Here is a 19,410-nt window from a genome sequence, read left to right as displayed (position 1 = left end):
CCCCAGACCTTTGATCTAGGGCACTCAACTAATTTCCTGGTAAAAAGACAAAGATGATCCTACTGAATTTTTAAAGAATTCAACTGCATCCTGTTTATAAGAGGCATTCCTGGAACAGAAGAACACAGAAAGCTTGAAGGAAAATAATAGAATGGGGTATATCAGGCAAATAGTAACCAAAAGAACACTTCTGTAGCCATATGGGTTTGTGACAAAATGGATTAAGGCAAAAATTACTGCAAGAGATGAAAGGATCACTCCATGATGCTAAGAGTTTCTATTCATGAGAAGATATAAATATGCTAAATTTATGTACATCTAATTATATATTTCAAAATAGAACAAGAAGAAATGGACACGTTCACTATCGTAATGAAGTCTCTATCAGTACTTGATTAAACAGACAAGAAATCAGTGAGAACACATGTATCTACACAAAGAACACAATTAACAAGCTTAATACCACAAACACATGTCAAACGCTGCATCCAATGGCTGGGACTGCATTCTTTGAAGCACACCCAGAGTACGTGTTAAATTGACCATGTACAAAGTCAGAAAACAAGACTTGATAAGTTCCAAAGAAGCTATCATTCAGCTCATTCTCCAACCATAATGAAATTGAATTAGAAGTCAATAACCAAGGAAGATGAGTGAGATGCCATGCTTTTGGGAATAGTCACGTCCAAATAATTTGTCAGTGAATGAGCCGAGATCATAGACTTTAGATAACTCTTGGAATTGAACAATAAAGAGAAAACTACATATCAAAACTTGTGGGATGAAACTAGAGAATTAGAAAATTAACCCTAAGTCATATTAGAATAAGAAAAAGAAGGCAGAAAATGAATGAATGAAACATCCATTTTAAAGGGGAAAAGTAGCAGAAATAATACAAAGAAAAAGAGGTAAAGCGACAACCAAGTGAAGAGCAGAAAGTAATGAAAGAGAAAACAATAATGTAATCGATTTACATTAATAATTAATAATAATGTAATGTAGGTGACTCTTTGGAGGCTAATGAAAGTGACCAACCCCTAATGAGATGAACACAGTTGGAAAGAAAGATAATTTAAATAGACAGTATTAGGAATTTAAAAGTGTACATAACTAAAGATGCATTGAGATATCAAAATGTAACAAGAAATATGAATTTATACCAGTAAACTTGAAAATTTAGATGGAATAGGCAAATTTCTAAAAAATACGTAACTTCTCAAAACTGACTTAACTAGAAATAGAAAAACCTGAATAGTCCTATAACTATTAAACTGAATTGGTAGTGGAAAGACTTCATGAAAAGGAAACACCAGGAGGAAAAATCCAAGTGGGTCTACTGTGGGCTCTTTTAAACTTTTAAGGGATAGATAACTCTAATGGTACAGAGACTGGAAAAAGAAGACTCTTTTTAAGGCTTGGTTTGGTCATCTGCTGAATGGGATACAATAATATAAACCTCACGGGGTCCTTGTGAGGATTAGAGGAGTGGTGATTGGAAGTCACTTAGGGGAGTAAGCATTGAATAAATGTAACTACTATTATTGTTAAGGATTGTGCAACATAAAACAGTGTTAGTTGGGGAGGTTGTTCCCGAGAGAGCCTCACTGACGAGGCTATCCATGGTGGGGAAAGTGGAGCATCACGGGTCACTTCTCCAGGGAGGAGGTAATCATGACTCACTCTGGTTTTCCAATAAACCTTTAGCAACTGGCAAGATGCAGACAAAGCTCGTGGGATTCAGAAGTACTTCTGAATTGTAAAGGGAAACCGTGAGACCAGGCGGGAAGGCAATTTTTAATTATTCCACCTAATTTCAAGGTGGGAGTTGCCACTTCGGTGTTAGTAAGAGTCAGAGCTGGGATTCACACAGCTCTGTCTAGGAGGACGAACCCCTCCTGCCTTTCTCAGCGGTTCGAGGCAGAACAGAACTAAAATAGGGTTTTAGGTGGATCCAAGCATCTGCTGGGTGAAATCAGCCACCCATCCAACAAGCATCACGGGCGATTTTCTTCCTCAAAGTCTACTGCCTTTTAGCAATTTAAAGTGTATCTAAGAAACAAAACATCCTGACGGAGTTGGACAGCAGCTGAGAGCGACGTGTGAATTCGTGCTAAAGGTGTGGTGGTTTAGTTATTTGGAGGATGGAAGTGTCAGACGTGGTTTGGGAAGGCTTCCTGGAGGACGTATGCGTTGAGTTTAGAGAATAGACGGGAGGCACGTGGAAGGAGGAGACAGAAGCGAGCGCAGTGCTGTGACGCCGGGGCCTCGGCTGGTGGCTTTTCTGTGTGACCTTATTTTACACCCCAAAGGCGCCCTGAGAACCTGAGAGCAAGGTATTACTAATTCTCATTTCGTAGGTGGGAAGACTGAGGCAGGCACTGGTTAAGTGATTTTCTGTAAACCACACAATTAGGAGTAGAGGGATTCCAGCCCGGGTTGGGGCTCAGAGGAGAGGGGAGAAGATGGGGTACAAAGGGTAGATTGGGGAATGGGGGAGGTCAGCCTCTGTGGGTCCAAGAGCCCCTAGTCTTGGTTTCTTTCCTGTTGAGTAGTGCTAAGCCCCACCCTGGATACTTTGACCCTAGGCTGAGCTGGACTCTCATGATCTGGGCGGGATGGCATGACCCGGGGGCTGGTGTGTGATGAGGGATGGAGCTGCTAAGAAGGCTGCTGGGACATCCAACTCCCAGGCAGGTCCCTCTACCTGTCTGAGATGCACTTCCCTCATCTGTAAAATGAGAATACAATGCTAGTACCTCTTTCATTTTATTTCCCTTAAAAATCAAATGAGAACAGAGGCAAAGCACCCAGAGCTGAGTGTGTAACGAGTGCCAGTAAGTGGTAGTTCCTTCTGGGTCACCCCTCGTATCTCTACGTCAGGTTCTGCAGCAGCACACCGAGGGCATTTGGGGCTGGATAATTCTTGGTTGTGGGGGTGCTTGGCAGATTCTGGGAGTTTCTCAAAAGAACTGGCACCTGGGCTCCACCTTGAGATTCTGATGTCATTGCCTGTGGGCAGTGTTTGCTCAAAGCTCAGCAGATGGTTCTGATGCAGCCATGGCTGAGAACCACTGAGGACAGGCTCCCAGTGGATGGGTGCCCATGCTCTTGGTGGCCTGACCCTGGCTGCAGGAAGGCTGGCAGCTCCGCGCACACTGAAAACATGGTGAGCACCTACTATTGTAAGATGCTCCTGAGGTCAGGAGAAGCTGTTGAGATGGCTGCTTCTTCTTCCTTCTCCAACCCGGCTTCTCGCCAGCTCATCCATCCTCCCTCCTGGAGCTACAGTCTTCCTTTTTCAGGCACAGGATCATCTCCAAGCCTCAGAAATGAGGGCATATCCCAGAACAGTGCTTTTCCTGGTCCAGTGGCCGGGCTCACTTGTTTCTATGATGGATTCAACTCACTCATCACACACCAGTTAAGGACTGGATGCTGTGCTGGGCACCAGGATGCAAGGATGGGTCAGACACAAGGATGCAGACACTGACATATGTGGTAACCAGATAGATGGGTGCATTCATTTTAGAGGTGTGTTCAGGGCTAGAGGTGGGCAGAGAGAAGGGAGGGGTCTGCTGGGTGAGAGGGTTGCAAGGAAGTCTTCAAAAAAGATGGATTGGGCTTTGAAGGATGAGTAGGAGTTTTCCAGGTGGATCAGTGGAGGCAAGAAGGGGAAGAGCCTCTTGCTGGGACCTATCCCGGCTACACACTGGAGACACTTGGAGGAGCCTTGGAAGAGCAGGTGGCTGAAGAGCAGGGTTTACCTGTCCGCTTTCATGGTGAGACTTTTAGCTCTGGGGTTTCTCTTTAGTGATTACAGTGTATTCCACCCACGTGAAGTCTGCCTCCATCCAGGGGCCATGGAGACAGTGAAAACAGGCTGCTCTGGGGTGTGGGGCAGGGAAGAACCCACTAGCCCCTGCACATGCCCAGGCGCAGACATGGAGCTCACGGGCGGCTCTCCCACCTCCAACCTAAACTGCCCCAACATCGCTTCTTGCCTGAATGGCTGCCGCAGGCCTCTCCCCCTCTGCCTGCCGCTAGCCACGCCCAGGGCGACCAGCTCCTCCAGCCTTGCTGTCACTCTCAGATTTAGCACTGACTGTCCTACCACCTCCTGGGAGACCCCTCCGCCCAGGCAAACCTGGACCTAGGTCATCTCAGCTCACACAGTAGCCACATGACCCTTTAAGAACGCATGTAACATCTCGCCACCCCTTGCTCAACGCCATCCACAGCTCCCCTCTCAGAGCAAAGGCCCGCGGTCCTTCACAGTGGCCCACGACGGCTCCTGGGTCAGGTGCCAGGGGTGTCGCGCTCCCCAGCTCGGCCCACGCCCCTCCTCACCAGCCACACCAGCCTCCTCGCTTTCTCTAAGCTGCCTTTCACCGCGAGGCCTTTGCACTCAGGCTCTCTCTGCCTGGAACACTCTCCCTCTTCGATCTCGTGGCTCACACTCTCCCTGTCCCGGGAGGTTCTAACATTACCTTCTCAGAGAGACCTTCCCTGGCTCCCCTGCCCAACACCCACCCCCTACTCCAGAGCCCCGTTTCCTTTTCCTTTGTGCACGTCCCTCCTCCCCACCCCCCGACCCGCGTAGTTTCTCACTGAGCTTCTCTCTCCTGCTCACTCGCACACAAACACGTGAAAGCGGGGCCTGGTTCACGCACTGCTGCGTGCCTCCGACCGAGAACACTGCCTAGTATGTGCTCAATTAATGACGAATGAATGGGTGCATACAATCTGGACAACTTGCTCAGTTAAGGGCTAAGGAGAGGCAAGGGCAGCTCTCCCCCAGGCAGCCTCGCGCCGGGCTCCCGGGTGGCCTCAGGCGGCCCTGTCCGGAGCTCCCAGGTGCCTGGGGCTTAACTCAGTGGACACCCTTCACATCGTGTTGTAAGTGCCTGGCTTGGACTGAGCCCAGGAGACCTGAGCAGCTTTGTTCGCTGTCACATTACTGCGCTTGGCTTAGGGTTAGTGCAAACGCCGCAGCTCTTTCCTTCCATCGTCTGCAGTCCCAGGGCTGACGGCTCTGCCTTTGCCTGGGAGATACGAACACGCACAGATTAAACCTGACAAGGGAGGGGGTAGAGTCGAAGGATGTTTTTCAGGGAGGGAACGCACTGGTTTTATTTATTTATCTATTCTTTTAATTCTAACTTATTTTTTAAATTGAAGTATAGTCAGTTTACAACGTTAAGTCAATTTCTGGTGTACGGCGTAACGTTTCAGTCACACATATACACGCATGCGTATATTCCTTTCCATATTCTTTTTCATTAACGGTTACTACAAGATATTGAATATAGTTCCCTGTGTGATTAAAGTGTGCATAGTTCTTATCTGTGTCTGACAGCAGTGTCTCTCTCTGTGTTTTGCATTAGTTCTTAAAAACTGTCCGCCAGGCACCCGGCGTGCGCGGCCTCCCAGGCCTGCTGTGTGGGCGCTGCAGCACTAGGTGGCGCTCGCGCCTGCATGTCTTTCGTGGACGGTGAGCCCGCCCAGGTTGCTTTCTGGTCACTGCGGAACAGTGAGCACCTGGCTGTCACTGCGAACGCTGGTGGGAAAGATGCTGTCGCCGGGACGGCTCGGGCTGCACCTCGGGTCCTGGAGTCCCCAGCACCTCCGGGAGGAACTGCTCCTGATCTCTCCTTGGACCCGGGATTTGGGAGGGGTGTAATGGGGTGGTGCCTTTAGCCCCGGGATGCCTCAGTCCTTGGCTGCCTCCGCTCTGCCCCACCCTGAGCAGAAGTTTCCAGCCCCGAGAAGAGGGTGCGTGATAAGAGAGGAAGTCTTGTCCCAGCTCTGTCCCGTGACCCCAAGGAGCTCATGGTGGGCAGGTGGGCTCTAAACTCCCCAGGGCAGGCCCTGCCCTCTGGTCACCCTTGTACCCCGCTACCAGCCGACACTGGGCACCTGATACATCATTGTGGAACACTGACAAAACATTATGGAATGAACGCAATGGACACCCTCAGTGTCCTGTGGAAGGACCTCAGAGGGGAGCCCCCACCGAGGGCTGTGGGCATGCCACATGGTCCTGGGCAGCTGGGGTCACGTGAGTGAAGGGGCTGTGCCCAGGGCCGGCCTGTAGGGAGGTGACAAGCGAATGAACAGGACAGTGGGAAAGCAGAGTGGTCGACCTTCCTGCCAGAACAGTGGTGCTCAGTGGGCAACTTTGTCCACCTGGGGACATGGGCCACTTCTGGAGACACTTTTGATCGTTACAGCTAGGGGAGGCGGGCGCACTACTGGCACTTGGAGGGCGGGGGTCAGGGATGCTGCTGCAAGACACCGTACGATGCACAGGATGGCCCCACAGCAAAGAAGCTCCGATATTAGTGGGGCCAAGGTTGAGGAACCACGGGAGAAAGTGGAGGGGCTCTGCCCACATTGTTGGGGTTCTCTGGTCTCACAGTGGCTCTGCATCCCCTTCACGACCTCCACTGTCCCCAGCATAGGGACCTGAGACCTTATCAGGAGTGACTGCAGTCCTGGTCCAAGTTGACTGTAGGGATCCGGCTCCTGGCCAGGCTGAGGCTATGCAGGGAGCTCTGTCTGTCCAATGGCAGAAATCCATCATTGGTTCCAGTCCCTCCTCCCAGATGCCAGGATGACGCGTGCCCACTGCCCTGCTGGCCTTGGACTATTGCCTCTGACTGCAGGACCAATCCCTCCTGTGGCTTAAGGCAAGCTCCGAACTGCTGCAGCCTGACAGCCCAGGGGCAGGGAGGGGGAGGGCTTCTGAAAACACAGCCTGGGGACCATGGCTTTTCCATGGCAACAGCTCAGTGCTGGGTCTGCTCCTGTGGCACACTGGGCACACGCGGCCTGTGTCCTACCCAGAGAGCAAGTTGGCCCAGACAGTTTATTTTCAATCTGTTGGGGAAAAAACAGTATTACTCAAGGGAGCCAAATCTTTGGGTTTGCAAAATACTGGTGCTTTTGTTTGCCCTTTCATTTCTTCCCCTGTCCCTTCCTTTCTTTCTCCTTCCATTTTGTTGTTGTTTGTATTAAAATTTTATGCTTTGTTTTTCATATGGTTTTATCCTGATTAGGCTATTTTCCATAATGTTTTTCTTTAGTAAATTTCTCCAGATTATATAGTTAATCTTATTTTTATTGGAACGTTGTGAGCTATATAATATCAGAAGCTGTGTGTCTCCATTCATCTATCCACCCACCCACCTACCAACTCAACTGTTCATGAATCCAATCATTTATCCAACCCTCATCCATCCATCCATCCATCCATCCATCCATCCTTCCATCTCCCCACCCAACTACTTATCAACACATTCATCCACTCACCCATCCATCACTTCATCCATCCAACCAGCCAACAACCCATCCATTCATCTGTCCATCCATCTACTCATCACACACATTTGGAGTGCCTGCTGTCTGCCTGGCCCACAGACCTTACTCTCACAGAGATATCCTTCCAGTCGAGGGTGTAAATTCACAAAATGTTAAATGCAATTTGAGTGCTATGTACAAAGTCCTATGGGACCAGAGAGAAGTCGCTGGCTAACTTAGTGGATAGTCAGAACAACCTCATAGTGGCAGGGCTTATCAGGAAAGCAGGACTTAGTAACTCATTTAGAACTACTAATTAAAAGCAGAGGTAATGATGTGTGACTTGAGAGATGAGGTCACTAAAGGCACTGAGGCTTTCCCTTTGTCTTCTTTGGACCGCCTGCTTTGGGGAAAACCATCTGCCACCTTGTGAGGACACTCAGGCAGCGTGTAAGGAGACTCACAAGGGGAGGAACTGAGGCCTCCAGCCAACAGCCATGTGGATGTGGATCCGCCAGCCCCATCAAGCCCTCAGGAGACTGCAGCCCTGGCTGCGTCTGCAAGCCCCTGAGAGATCCTGAGCTAGAACCGCCCAGCAAAGCAGTTCCTGATTCTTAACTTACAGAAACATATTTGCTGTTTTCAGCCACTGGGTTTAGAGGCAGGTTGTTGTGCAGCAACAGAGAACCAGTACAGAAGCTCTGTGCCTTCGGACAAGTTAATTAAATCTCCCTCTGCTTCCTCACCCATGTAATTAGGGTGATAATAATGATGTCTACATTGTAGAGGAGTAAGGATTTTGTGAATTTGTACATACACAGGATTGAGAACAGTGCCTGGCATGCAGTAAGTACTCAGTCAATGCGACTTATTTTTAACTTTATTAGTAGTAATTGCATGAATTTGGGGCAAAGGTGGAAGAGTGGGGAAGAAGGAGAGTTCCTGCTGGGTGAAGGGAAGGTGGACTCAGCCCTCATCTTAACCAGCTGGTGAGATCTGGCAACCCAAACCCAGCACGAGGGTGAGGGTGTCCACTGGCCAGTGAGGGAGTGAAGGAAGGGGAGTGAGGTCACTGTGGGAGGACCGTCTGTGCCCAGAGCTCCGTTGGTCTCAGTGCCTTCTCCTGGCTGCCTTATGCAGTGAGCCAGCATGCCGAACTCACACCCCTCCTAGACTTTGTTGAAAAAACCCTATCTACTGACCGTACAGGGCTTTACCGAACATCCTCATGACTCATTTCTGAAGCAACTGAGAGTTACCTGTGGGCATCGGTGCCCAAGGAAGCCCTGAGTCAGCAGAAGGGCCAGTTAACATTGTGACTCCTTTTATTAAAATTCTTGTTTGACTCTAGCTAGATGTTTGTATATAAATAAATAACCTACAGAGAATCACTTTGTAAAAATTTAAGTCTCAGATACGAAGGCTAGACATGTAGATTCCACTCACTCTTTCTCAAGTGGCTTCCCCACTGGCCAGGAGCACATATAAACAACAGCTCATGTTCTGTTGCTGTTTACTTATTTTTCTCCCTTTTGGGAGAAAAAGCATATGGAGACTCCAACTTGGTGTAGGAATTCCTGGGGAAACAAGTCCTCTCGGGACAGATCAGAGTGAAATATGTAACCAAGAACCATGTGTGTGAGGGTGATGGGACTCTGCTCACCAGAGAGCGGGACCCTGCTCCGATCAGCCGGCGCCCGGCCGAGCCACTGACTAAGGGCACCTGCAGGAAGGCAAGCCAGCGTGCATGGTGACAGCGTCTCTGCTGGCTTCCCAAACGTTTGGCTGCCGTCAAGGGCCTGCCCGTTTCGGTCCTTGTGACGGGGCTGTTTCTCAGACCTGTGCTTCCCAGGACCCTCTAGCATGCCCCCCACCCCCAGCTCAGGTTCTGAGACTGCACCAGTCTCCAAGGACAGTCACTGCCCAAGCCACAGCACGGCTGCTCGGCCGATTCTGCGCCCCACGTGGCTGCCATTGAAACCTTTGGTATCCGTACCATGATGGTTAATTGTACGTGTCAACTTGGTGGGGCCACTGGGTGTGCAGATATTTGGTCAAATGTTACTCTGGGTGTGTCTGTGAGGGTGTCTCTGGAAAAGGTTCATATTTGAATTGGTGGACTGAGTAAAGCAGAAGGCCCTCCCCAACGTGGGTGGAGCTCACCCGACCCGTTAAAGGCCTGAATAGAACAAAAAGGTGGAGAAAGAGAGGTTTTGCTTCCTCTGTTTGGTTGTCTTCCAGCTGGGACGTTGGTCTCCTCCTGCCTCTGCACTTGGACTTGGATTTGGACTTGGACTTGGACTGGACTACACCACTGGCTCTCCCAAGTGTCCAGTTTGGCAACTGCAGATTGCGGGACTTCTCAGCCTCCATAGCTATGTGAGCCAGTTCCTTATAATAAATGTCTTTATCTGTCTTCTATCTATCTATGTCCATTTATTAGCTATTACCTGTCTGTCTGTTTGTCTGTCTGTCTATCTATCTATCATCCACCCATCCCTATCCCACTGGTTCTTTTTCTCCGGAGAGCCCAGACTAACATGCCTACTGCACAGAACAGTGCAGCCACCATCTCCACGACCCTTCCTGGAGCTTTTTCAACCCACACCTCTGAGACCTCAGTGCTCACTGGAGAGTCCATTCTCTCTCTCGAGAGGGGGACCCACTGCTACTGGAAGATTTCTGCAGAGTTTCCCATCAAGGGCACTGGGGTGAGCAACATGTTGGTTGCAGAGGGAGCTGTGACTCCCTAGGGCTGATGGCAAGATTTCTAAGCAATTTCAAGAAATCTCCCTGGTACATATCAAAGAGTAGATTTAGCACGTAGTCCCATGGCCCCCTCAGAAATAAGAATGCCAAGGCCCAGATTGCCTCTCGTCTCTCTAACTCTCCAGGGGTTGAGTGTTCTCGATGCTTGACTTTTCCTGGCATTTCTTCATTGGAGGCAACAACTTGAGACTCTCAAATTAGTGGAGGAATTCCCCAAGGTGTTGGCAGGGGTAATGCAACTGAAGTGAAGGATCACCTAGAAACAGCCAGGTGGTAATTTGATAACTGGCTAAGTTTCTCTGATTGGGCCCTTCTCTCCATCTTCTGTGGATGGTTCTGTATTGGTTTCGGTCTGAGAGGAGAGTGATGGATGCTTATCAGTGAATTTAGTGCAGGATCCTGTGTTGCCCTGAGCCGAATATAAACCTGTAATCTGATCAGGAGCTTCTGACAGAAGCCTGTTGGCTTCACTCTGATCTGTCCCTAGAGGCCCTGCTTCCTTAGGAATGTCTGCACTCAGTCTGATTCTTTATAACCTTTTTTTTTGATTCTAAAAGGAAACACATATAATGTTTTCTCGTCTTGCTGTTCATTAAACTTTCTCTCTGTGAACGTCTACGTGGCTGGTGAATTATGCGAGTGAAGTCAGCTGGCAACAACGAAAAAGCTAAGAAAACGAAGAGAAGGTAAAGGGGGGGGGGTGGTGGTTTCTGGAAGGCTGGGGCTCTGGGCAGCCGCCTAGGCCCACTGAGCTCACCCACTACGGAGTCCCATGGCTGTCTGTTGATGGTGACGGCTACCTGCTGCTCTATTTCTTTATTTAGGGGAAAGAGGTCTGGTGTGCCCACATGCTGAGGGACTGCCCTGGGCCTGATGCTTTTCTGTCTTGCTGGTCCCTTTATTCCACAAATACTATTTGTTTAGATGTCCTTTTAGAGACAGCAGAAGGGGAGGGCTACTCGGAGGGATGGTGTGTTAATTTCTTGTGGCTGCCAAATCTTGTGACAAATCGCCACAAACTGCGTGGCTTAGAACAGCATGTTTTCTCTCTTAGATCTGGAGGCCCGAAGTCTGAGATCCAGGTGTCAGCAGGGCCGGGCTCCCTCTGCGGGCTCTAGGGGAGGATCCTTCCTGCCTCTTCCAGCTTCTGGTGTCTCCAGATGTTCCTTGGTTTGTGGCCTCATCACTCCCGTCCCTGCCTCCGTCTTCACATGGCCTTTTCCTCTGTGCCTTCTTCTCTTCTGTCTCCTATAAGGGCACTTGTCACAGGATTTAGGGACCACGTGGGTTATCCAGGATGATCACATCTTGGAATTCTTTGCTTAATTACATCTCCGAGGACCCTCTTTCCAATAAGGCCCTATTCAGAGGGACTGGCGCTTAGGGCATAAACTCATCTTTTAGGGGGTCACCGATTTACCCCCTACAGATGGGCTGGTGCCTGAGCAGTGACCCGAGTGGTCTGCTGAGAACTACAGAAGGGCGCCTGTCTGCCCCTGCAGCCTGCCAGGAAGGTGTTGCAAGCCCAGCAGTTTTCGGGAGCTCTGGAGCGAGTGGGGAGCAGGGGCAGGGATGCTTCATGAAGGAGCAGACCCTCGGGAACGGCACTCTCTGGCCGAGTCAGAGCTCCGCCGCCCAGCCCGCCTTTCCAAGTAGATTCAGCTTGCGCCCACCCACTGCGCTCCATCTCTGGCGTCAAGCGAGGGCAACATTCCTGGAAACATGTGTCCCCTGGATCATATCACCATCCTGATTTACATGATAATTTCTTCTGTTGTGTGTTCCCAGAGGGAGGAAATCAGCCACAGGACATCGCCAAAAATTCACATAGACACCCCAACAAGCCTGAAAGAAAAGTCGTATTTGCGGGAAAAGATGGAGCCAGTGTCGCAGGTGTGGATCCCCCGGGGACAGCCATGGCTTGGACGCCCAGAGACGTGGCAGTCAAGAAAGCCCCATTCCTGGACGGATTTTCAAGGTTCTTGCTTTTTGAAAAACAGTATTTAAAGAGAGCAGCTTTGATTAAATTCTTCCTCAGGGTTCCCAGAAACCATCATCTTTCTCCTCCCACCTCCCCTCCTCTGCGCCCATTGGCTTTGCTGCAGTTCAGTGAATACACTGCAGACCATACTTCTCAGCTGAGGAATCTCGGATGCACTGTCTCTTCAAGGCCTGTTTTCCCAGCTTGGCATGCTTATTTGTTGGCAGAAGAGGGAAGGAAATCTTAAAGCCTGATGGGGGTGGTAGGAGGTCGGAGTCTGAGATCAAGGTGTCTGCAGTTTGGTCTCTTCTGAGGGCAGTGATGGACGGTCTTTTGCAAGACCCTCTCCCTTAGCTTCTGCTGGTTTGCTGGCCCTCTCTGGCCTTCCTTGGCTTGGAGATGCACTACATCCCCCCACCCCACCCCGCCCTGATCGCTGCCTTCACCTTAATATGATGCTCTCAGGGAGCACGTGTCTCTGTCCAAATTTCCCCCTTTATAAGGACAGCAGCCATATTGGGTTAGGATGAGGGACCTAATCGTACCCCAGTAAGACCTCATTGTAACTAATTACGTCTGCAGTGACCCTGTTTCCAAATAAGGCCCCATTCTTAGGTGCTGGGAGTTAGGACTTTACCTTCTCAGTTTTGGGGGACACAGTTCAACAATAACAACTGTGAAAGGTCATGTGGGCACAGGCAGCTTAGAGGAGCTCAGACTGATATTTGAAGCAGTCACTAAAACCAAAAGATCAGGAATATTTACTATCGATTTGTGTTTTCTTCTGCTGAGGATGGTCAGGCAAAATCACGAAGTATGAGAATTCAAGTGAGCGGAGAAAAGAATGGACTGTTCAGTGGGCAGTGTTAGGACAACCAGGAAGTCATTCAGAGTGAAATGCAAGCGGGCTCCCAGCTAAGTCCAGCTGGGTCAAAGATCTCAGTCTAAAAGTTAGACTGTTAAAAGGACTATGGGAAAACAAGGCAGTCATTTCATGTTAGTAACATAGGAATAGGGGCAAGACTAACTCTACTCTTGTGTTCCTGAAAAATGAGCTTGCCTATGGCACAAAACTAGGATCTCATAAGGAAAAATATTGGTAAGTTTCACTACATAAAATAAAACCATTATAAAAATATTCAGGCCAAAGGTAAAAGAATAAAAATATCATTAACAAAGAAAGCCATGAGACACAGGACAGACTGTGAAACATGCATCTGCATGGCACGTGATGAAGAAAGGGTGAATTTTCTTTGTATAAAACAGGACTTTCCAAATCAAGAAGAAAAAGCTAAAAATCCATTTGAAAAAAAAAATGGGCAAAGGGCAGAGAAAGCAGCACCAGTAAATATATTAAAAAATGCTCAACTCCACTCTAAGAAATGTAAATGACGCCTCGTTTTCTCTCACGCAACCAGCAAAGATCAGTGAGCTGTTTGCCTCCAGTGAGGGTGAACGTCTGTGCGTGCGGCCCGCGCCCCTCTGGAGGGAGGGCTGTGAATCCACACAACCTCTGGGGGGCAATTTGGCAGCATCTTTAAAAGCAAAATATGCATATCCTCTTTTCGCCCATCAATCTTACTTCTGAGATTCTATTTTAGGGAAATCAAAGAGTTTCCTTGCAGTGTTGTTTGTAATGGAAAAAAATGTAGGAAGCCATCTAAATATTCATCAGCAGAGCACTAGCTATGCAAATGAGCAGACACCCATAAAATGGGATATTACTTTGCAGTTTAAAAAGAATATGTTAATACTTACATACATTATATTTTTAGAAAAGCAGTCAACCATGGGCAAAAACGTATGTTTCCATTTGGGCAACACAATATAAATATGTATTAATGCGTATGGACATATGCTTGAGTAAGTATGGAACGTATCTGGAAGGCATGCCACGGGCTGTGAGCAGATCTCTTCCAGGAGAGGCCCTGGCAAAGAGAGGGTGGGCCGGGGATGTGTTTTTGTTATATATTCTTTTATGCTATTTGAATTTCTTACCACGTGCAACTAGCACTTTTAAAGTAAAAACATCGAGATGAAAATGAAAAAAAAAACGAGGAAGCAGAAATTGATCCTTCCCTGGCAATCAGATGGCTTTGCTCTGGGCAACTCTTAACATGCACAGCTGAGGACAGTGACAGGCAAAATCTAACTGCTTTAGACTGAAGCAAATGAGAGATTCATCACCCAAGTCAAGCTGGCTGTGTGGGTGGAGGACTGCGGTCGGTGCCTCTCGTCTGGGTGGGAAAGAATGATTATGATTTAAAAAACAGGCCTTGACTCACAGACATAGAAAACAAACTTGTGCTGACCAAAGGGGAAAGGGGTGGGGAGGGGCAAATTAGAAGTTTGGGATTAGCAGATACAAACTACTATATACAGCATAGATACACAACAAGGTCTGAAGGCATCGCACAGGGGACTGCATTCAATTTCTTGTAATAACCTACAATGAAAAAGAATATGAAAAAGAATCTATGTGTGTGTGCCTGAACCACTATGCTGTGCACCAGAACTAATGCAACCTTGTAAATCAACTATATTTCAATTAAAAAAAATCTAAAAACAAACAAACAAACAAAACCATGCCTTGAACCTGTTTCTTGCTTTCGATGTCCACAGCCTCCTCTCTTTTGTCACATGATGTTCAGGACACAAGGGTCACAGGCCTCAGACTCCTGCGCGCCCAGGGGCCGGGACACAGACTGGCTGGGGAGGGAGGGGATGAGTGTGGGGTGGGGAGATTTCGAGGAGGGGGCCCTGTGGGGAAACCCAGAGCATACCCTTCCTGAAGGCAGAAGAATTCAAGCTCCTAAGAATACTCAGCCAAATAAAGCTCGTTTCTGAAGAATGTGAGGCCCAGGATGGCCATTTGCTGCCACAGTGGGCTGTTCCTCCCTAACACAGAGGACCTGTGGCCCCCAGAGGGCAGGGTACCTCCTAGGACCCAAGGCGGCCCCTTCGGACGGAGGGTGTCATCTGCTCACACCGCCCTGGCCCTCAGAAGGGCTTCCGGAGCAGGCCTGGGTTAGAGCAGGGTGGCAGGAGCATCCTTGCTTGGGACAGCCTGGGCTGGGAACATGTCTACTGGAAGCCAGGAAGGCTAATGGCTCCTTGGGTCCCAGCCCCTGTATCAGCAATATGGGATTACACACCGCAGGGTGGACATTCCAGTGCCCGAGGTTTTCTCCTTATTGTAAATACATAAAGGCTTCTGAATTGAAGCCAGAAATTCTTCTGCAGTGTGGCAAACACCCCTCTTTCCCTGCAAGCCGACCATGCCGAGTGTAATCTAAATGCATTCTCACATCCCCCAGCCATCTTGCTGAAACCTGAAATCCTGTGCTGCCCTGCGACACAGACCTGCTCTCAGGCGCAGGAACGGTGCCCAACAGCTGCACGTTTGGGCTCTTTTTCTTGGCTGTGTAGCTCTGGGCTTTCCTCTCTCGCTGCCAGACCTCACCTCTCTGCTCTCCACATGCTAGCAGGTGCAAACCCATCTCCGCCTTCATTCACCACTTCTGGGTCTGCTCTGGTCTGGGAATCCAGTCAACCAGGCTTCTTAGGATTCCTTATTAGAAAAAGAAACATCTTTCTTCCGTACAGCAGAAGAAAGTGCCTATTTTTACATCCTGTCTTCTGCCTGTCCTCATGTCTGCCTTAGTTACTGTGCTGAACTGCACGAGGTTTAGCCGGTGGACACTGATGTCTCTTGTGGTTGCATTTCTCTCCTCACTTAGGGTTCTTAGTTGGATTCTGGAATCTAGGTTTATCAAATTGTCAGATAAACAAGTGTCAGGTAATTGCAAAGTCTTTTGGGGGTTTGATTTAGAGCATATTCAATGATTCTGGATGACTTAAATATTTGTTGCTGTTCACTGAGCCCTACCACCCAAGACAGAAGGCGTCCCTCTCATCCGACCGGTGTTAGGTCTGGAACACCTGAATGGGAAATAGAGACATCTCCAGTCTTTATCTAAGCTGATTTTTTGGTAAGGGCTTAGCAGACAGGTTTGTATTTTTTTTTCCTTTCAAGATTATTTTAGAGCCAAGGTGTTCTCCCGTTATCTGAATTACGTGTGACAGAATTCCCACCTCACCTGTCAAGATTCAACCTACGAAAAAATTGCCATTGAATAAGGAGGATGAGTGCTTTTTCTAACTTGACACTTTTAGAAATTTGAACCATCTGTCATTTTACAGGTGAGTAGAACCTCTGAGCACTAGAGATATAGAATGATTACACGTCAATAAAAATAAGAATTAAAAAGCAACCTTTTTTCCCCTCGATTTTCTACTATATTTCAGATTCTGTGCTAAGCTCTTTTATCTCATTCAGTAATCATCAGAACCAAGCCATGCAGGTTATTACCCCTCCCATCAGATAAAAGAACAGGGGATCCAGGTAAACCAGGTGTCTTAGTCAAGGACAGGGCAAGGTCAAGACGCGAGTGCATGCTCTGATCACAGGTCCACAGCTTTTCGTGGTGAACCTCACCCTCATCCGTCAGCCTAACGGAGCATGTAATGTAACCCATCACTGGTGACAGAGACTCTCCCTGACCCAATCTTAGGCAAACTCCTCTGAGCCCTCTCTTCAATGAGGCCCCTGACCTTTGGACTTTTGTGTTTGTCTCTGCATCACCCAATTTTAGCAAAATTCCTGCTAAGTTTGTTTAGCCAGAACCCCCATCCCCCGCTCGAAATCTGATCGCCCTCAATATCTGATCAGATTCCTCGTCCTCACCGCTCCCTAGATGCTGTCTGATCGCCCTGGCCTGCCTTCAGCAGGAATCCTGGTCGGTGGGTTTGGTCAGAATGGCCCCTTGCCTGGTTGTTAGTGTTTCTCCGCCCACCGATCCCTTCCCCTCAACCGCCTTGGCTGTAAGTCCCTGCTTGTCCCTACTGTATTTGGAACTGAGCCCAGTTCTGTGCTGAGATTTCTCCTGTCCCTGTTGTAATAGTTCCTGATTAAAATCTGCTTTTACTGCTTTAACTGCTCTGGCTTTCCTTTAATACCAGCAAGGCTCGTCCTGGGATATTGAATTCCGATGGCCAAACAAGTGGGGAAGAGGGACACAGGTGTTGGATAAGATACCTGAGATTATGCATGAATGACACCTGGCTATGCTGACACTTGGCTAGAAACCAGACTTGGTTGCTCAGTAAGTATTTGCTCTTAGTCCTACAGTTTTAGAAAAGGTGTCTAATAGAGATAGTGACATAATGGGTGGAAATCTTGGCTAAAATATCAGATTCAAAGACAGCATGCTAGAGGTCAAAGGGGAGTCTTTGTATATATCCTGAACTAATATAACTCAATTGTAGTGAAAATATTATTAAATATATGCATTGTAGGTATACATATTGTGTATATATGTATAATATATAATATTATATATTGCATTATATATGTTATAATGTTATATAAAAATTTATACAAGTTCAAAGACTGTCAACCATAAGACTTTGAATAAAATGTCTGTCTGCCCTGGAGTAACTGTGGGGTAAGTTTGCAACCTCAGCCATGGTCTACAGGGCAGCTACATGCGTTTGCCTTTGTAACAGACATTGGTAGGATATAAGGTCTCTGCTCTGGGAATCTTAGGAAACCTCAAGATTTTTGACTTTGCCAATGGCCTGTGAATATTTTCTGGAATTCTGGGGACCTGGTTACCGAGAATGCATAGATCAGAGTAATGCATTCATGGTGAAGCTTCAAGTTACTTGTCAGTTTCAAGCCAAGCATCCTTAAGCCGCATCTTTGAGGAGGAAGGGTGGAGACAGAGGCTGAGAGTGTAGGTTTACCAGCCCCTTAAGCTGCTGCAGGGGCAGCTGGACAGGTGAGGTAGGGGTGGGCAGTGTCTCAGATCTGACCCTGCATTTCTCACTATTTGCCTTAAATGTGAGTGAAAAGTTGGGCCACCAAGCTGGGGGCTGACTGCTTGCTTTGCTGACCTTCGTGGAGCCTCACAGCTCTTGCTGGAAGCTGGAAGGAGTTCGTGTCCCCTGGGTGGGAGCACCAGCTGAGGCTGACTTCTGAAGAGTTCCTCCCGGATGTCCTGTTCTGCCCCCAGTTCAAGATTTTGCCTCTGGCTGGAATGGCCTCCGGGCAGAGCTTCAGCCCACTGTGCTTGCTCAGTTTTTGGCATGAGTCGAGATCAGGAATGTCGTGGGGTGTAGTGAGACATGGTCGGAGGCCACCTGGCAGGGGCAGGATCTGAATAGTTACCAGCACACCTGTATTTACCTGGAAAGCACAGCCCCGTTAGAACTCCATGGACCCTGAAGGACCCATTAAGTTAAACAGTGGTGCAGATATGAATTTATTCACTCATTCAACGCACTTTGGCTATGATCTATCACTGTGGGTCAAATATGTCTTCTGCGATGTTTTTCTATGTGACTAAAAGAAGACATCTGTACCCTCAGCTGATTGCTTATTACAAGCAATTTTTGACATGGTTAGATTCTAACACACTTTGATAGTTACTTGGGGTTTGTGGCATTGACATTTGATACATGTGGCCACTTCCAGAGATTAAAGAACACTGAGAGGCACCCACGTTCCCATTTAAATTTTGTATTTCAACTTCCTCTCCCTTTGAGAAATAAATGTAGTGTTTTTTTAATTTCCCCTTTCAGAATAATTCCCAAGGAGCTGCATGCGGGGTTCAAACTGTGTTTAAAGCTCGTTGATTTAAAGTAGACAGGAGCAAGCATAACCTCTTCAATCTCAATTCCTGGTTATGAGAATAATGCTGATATCTCTGCCTCCCATTTCAGTAGAAAAACCAGGAAAATGATGGGCATGTGGGGCCAGTCTGCACCACGTTCTCCCGGTTCTGACAGGACTCTGGGGCAAGGCGTCAAGCCTCTCTCTCTCTCTGAAATAGAGTTTAGACCCTGGCTTCGGAAGGAATCAGAAAGCTGAGAGAGCTCTTACAAGTCACCTTCAAAGAGGAAGAGTCCTGACAATCTGACATTCTCGAAGAGACAGCTCTCCCACTGAGAGCCACAATCACCTGGTGACACGCGAAGGAAACATCTATTTAGCCCAAATTTCTAAAGTCACTTCCCTCAAATAAATCGTTATTTAGTTCAAGTTAGAATAAAAGGGCTGGATTAGATATGTTAAGTTTTGCTCTTAATATAGATGCCAAGAAGGGGTAGCTTTTTATACCAGTCTTTATTTGTGTTGTCAGTAACCACAGGAAACTGATTCTGTGAGCAACCCTGTCTCATCCATGACCAGCTACAGGCTGTTTACATTCCATTTTGTTTTCTGGCTTTAATTAAAAGGGTTGCTGGGTAGGGAGAAACATTCCCGGGACGCTCTCTAACCAGACAGCAGGAAATTA

General features: G+C 48.0%; 1 protein-coding gene and 1 long non-coding RNA gene across 3 annotated transcripts in view; one reads left to right on the top strand and one right to left on the bottom strand.

Moving 5' to 3' along the window:
- Positions 1–19,410, bottom strand: part of KCNJ6 (potassium inwardly rectifying channel subfamily J member 6) — an 82,868-nt gene that overhangs the window by 42,039 nt on the left and 21,419 nt on the right. The gene's annotated exons all lie outside the window — the stretch shown is intronic.
- LOC123618180 (uncharacterized) lies at positions 7,888–14,103 on the top strand. Of its 2 annotated transcripts, XR_012503382.1 has the most exons (5): positions 7,894–8,145; positions 9,541–9,678; positions 10,626–10,754; positions 11,123–11,238; positions 11,857–14,103. It is a non-coding gene; the product is annotated as an uncharacterized LOC123618180 (long non-coding RNA). The 2 variants fall into 2 exon arrangements; XR_012503375.1 differs by having other exon boundaries at positions 7,888–8,145; positions 9,541–10,754.

This window comes from Camelus bactrianus, chromosome 1 (genome assembly GCF_048773025.1).
Source record: "Camelus bactrianus isolate YW-2024 breed Bactrian camel chromosome 1, ASM4877302v1, whole genome shotgun sequence".
NCBI lineage: Eukaryota > Metazoa > Chordata > Mammalia > Artiodactyla > Camelidae > Camelus > Camelus bactrianus.
This window is presented reverse-complemented; position numbering and strand designations above follow the sequence as displayed.